The sequence below is a fragment of the Echinops telfairi genome, unplaced genomic scaffold, assembly GCF_000313985.2.
Source record: "Echinops telfairi isolate 266 unplaced genomic scaffold, ASM31398v2 ScPeMD7_18;HRSCAF=68, whole genome shotgun sequence".
In the NCBI taxonomy this organism is placed as follows: Eukaryota; Metazoa; Chordata; class Mammalia; order Afrosoricida; family Tenrecidae; genus Echinops; species Echinops telfairi.
In genome coordinates this window covers 56,143,011-56,146,761 of record NW_022103915.1, presented here as the reverse complement: position 1 = coordinate 56,146,761, position 3,751 = coordinate 56,143,011, and positions in this window count along the sequence as shown.

Below are 3,751 nucleotides of genomic sequence, written 5' to 3'. Positions count from 1 at the left end.
TGCCTGGCCCCTATCTTAATGGACTTGCGTATGGTCTTCCTAAGACCCTACTGACTAAGCTTAAAAGGAATTTTCACTGCAAGGGAAGGAGCTGTTACATTTTGGATTTCTAACAACGAAATCTTAAATTACACTTTATTTCTAGTATTTTAATTGACAGCAGGCAAATACTTTGAAAGCCCCTCTATCATTATATGCCCATCTATTTCTGTTTCCTTATTGCTGCTGAATAAAATCTTTTCTTTAGCACTATAATTTTGTGCTACTTTTCTCCAAAGACAACCAACAATTTGAGTACCCATTCTACTAAACACTATTCTAGGTACTTGGTATACGTTGCTTGTGGGGGGGAGGCGGGTGACACTCCAGCTTCCAACATGTTCTGGAGAGACCCTTTACTAAGCCTTCCACAGGACAAAGGCACAACCACGGCAGTTATCCTGGATGAAAAAAAACGATCAGCATGCAGACAGTACAGAGAGCAAAGGAGCCTACTGATTTAAGGCTATGGGGCTCATGATACATTATAGAAAACAAAATAAATCAAAAGATCACAATTGGTAGTAAGTCCATTCGTCCCTGACATAGGTAGGAATACAGAAGCAAGGAGAGGACCATGGTTTCATGTGTACAAAATTACAGGTTAAAAAAAGTTGCAGATTGGCTCTAGGGTTTCTACACGGTGTTTGGGGTCACACCAACTTTTAACTTCAATTAGATAACATTTAGCTCTTTTTGGTAGAGAAGAGCAAGCTCAGACAAGTTCCCTAGTTCTTTGTGTAAGCCTGAGGGCAAATGGCAGGTTCCTAGGCATGCCCAGGAGTTGTTTAAACATAACCACACTGCTGTTTTAATGACTAGCAAACACGGAGGAAGTAATATCTGAACTTTAAGACTCAAACTGGAGTTAGGGTTCCAGGTGTAGACAGCAGTGTTCCGCAAACCAAGTGCTTTCGAATTCAAGTTCTAATGCATTCGAGTGTACAAAATTGATATAAAAAAAATTGTGACTTTCATGGGGAAAGACAGATAATAAATAAGGACAATAAAGCAAGATATTGATAGTAGTAAGGAAAATAAAGAATTTGCCATTTCAGACAGAAAGGTAAAGTAACTAAAGAAGGTTTCACAAGAAGACAATTTTGGATCACTGAAGACAAATGGGTGCATAAGCAAATGTGGCAAAGAAAGCTGATAGTGCCCAGCTATCAAAAAGTATAGCGTCTGGGGTCTTAAAGGCTTGAAGGTAATCAAGTGGCCATCAAGCTCAGAAGCAACAAAGCACACATGGAAGAAGCACACCAGCCTATGCAATCACGAGGCGTCGAAGGGATCAGGTATAAGGCATCATCAGAACAAAAATTCTTACCATAGTGAATGATGGGGGCAGTGCAGAGTGGAGACCCAAAGCCCATTTGTAGGCCACTGGGGATCTCCTTGCAGAGGGGAAGGAGAGAGCTAGTCAGGGTGCGATGTAGCAACGATGAAAAATACAACTCTCCTCTAGTTCCTAAATATTTTCTCCCCGCTCCCACTATCATGACACAAATTCTACCTTGCAAGTCTGGCTAGACCAGAGGATATACACTGGTACAGACAGAAACTGGAAATCCAGGGCGGATGATCCCTACAGGACCAGAGGTGTGAGTGGCCTATTGGGAGGGTAGAGGGAGAATGGGTAGGAAAGAGGGAACCGATTACAAGGAACTATATGTGACCTCCTCCCTGGGGGACAGACAACCGAGGAGTGAGTGGAGGGAGACGTCGGACAGGGCAAGATATGACAAAATAACAATCTATAAATTATCAAGGGCACATGGGGGAGTGGGGAGTGGGGAGGGAGGGGAAAATGAGGACCTGGTGTGGGGGGCTTGAGTGGAGAGGAAATGTTTTGAGAATGATGAAGGCAATGAATGTACAAATGCACTTTACACAATTGATGTATGTGTGGATTGTGTTGAGAGTTGTATGACCCCCTAATAAAATTATTTTTTTAAAAAAGAAGACAGCTTTAGAATTGACTATGCAGCTATCTATAGGAAAAGCATTAGAGGCAGAAAGACCAAGTCCAAAGTCACTGCAAATGGTAATGTCCCGGACAGTTGGAAGAACCAGTAAGGAGGTTTGTGTGGTTGGAGCAGAAGGTGACTGGGGGAGTAGTAGGAAGCAAGTTAGAGAACAACGACGAGCCTTGTAGGTCATTTCGTGTAGGAATTTCACTCTTAGCTCAGAACCGACATGATCCCACTTACTTTTTTAATAGGATCACTTTGGATGCTATGTTGAGAATAGATTGGGGACTAGGGGAAAAAAAGATTGGTCAGAAGCTATTTCTGACTTAGCTCAGTGTGATAACAATAGAGATTATGAGAAGTGTCATATTTTGAGATTTTTTTTATAAACCATATTATGGGGGGCTCGTACAACTCTTATCACCATCCATCCAACCATTGTGTCAAACACACATTTGTCCATTTGTTGCCCTCATCATTATCAAAACATTTGTTTTTGACGTGAGCCTTTGGGGATATTTTTAAAAGGCAGAGCCAAGAAGATCAGATGGCAAATTGAATATGGAGTATAAGAGAAAGCAATCAGGATGATTTCTGTTGGCGTGTAAATCTTCACAGTGAAGCAGAATGGAGCTAACAGAAGTGTCCCTCCGCTGCGGAACACTGAAGAGGAGGCACTGCTTCTCTTGCTCTGTGTGAGGGTCTGTAGAGAGTGGTGCTGGATGGAAGAAGAAGAGAGGGATGAGACCCAGAGGAAGGAGCCATAGGGTTTGATTGCAGATTGGATACTAAGGAGGGAAGGGGGTGCCAAAGAAATACCAGATTCCTGCCCAAGGCTTAGCCTCAGAAGGATAAGAAAACAAAAGGACATTAGGACTTTGTTAATAAAACCAACTCTTCACACCTGGTGTTTTTTCAAGCACTGAATCTCCGGAAAGCATTCACATTCAGGGAGGAAAGACGCATTGAATCATATAGCTAGAAGAGGGCTCTAGATAACCTAGGCCGTCCTCTTTTTAGAGATGTGGGAACAAAACTAGATTTATTAAATGTTTTGCCTCAGATTGCATTCCTGGTTAGTGACACACTAGTACCAGAACTGGAGTTTTCAATTACCCCAATTCTGAGATCAGATTGTTTCTGGAAGCTTTCCATGTTCCCTACAAATATTATGTCAGTTCTTTGAACTTCAGCAAGGGGAAAACCTCAATTAGGTGTCCTCTTTAGAACCTATAATTTGATTTTTATCAAGGAGGGTACATTCTAGAACAGAGCTTTGAATGTGTACAGACCGATTCAACCATGATCAATTAAGTGAAATCAGCAGCGACTCAAATGTTTTAAGATTTGACTGAAGCAGAGCTGGAACTGGAAAATTTATGTGTTGAAGTTCAAGCTGTAGTGGAAAACTTGAAAGAGGCCTAGGGAGCCAGCCCTTCCAGGAACCTGATGAGGAAATTGGATGATTGCAAGGACTGCGTGGTAGAAAACACATTCAAAGCAGCGTGGCCAGCTGCCATCTGTTGGTCAAGAGATTTGGCTACTACGTAATGTGCATACTACTTTTGGTTTTTAAGAAGGAGATTAAAAAATAATAATAAATAGAAAAATAAAAATGTGGAAAAAAGAAGGAGATTATGTTTCTAATAGGACATCGACTCATAATTTTCCAGTTACTGTTCTGGTTCATCCACATTTTACAAATTCGGGTTCATTCCACTTCCTTTCCATTGGCCAGG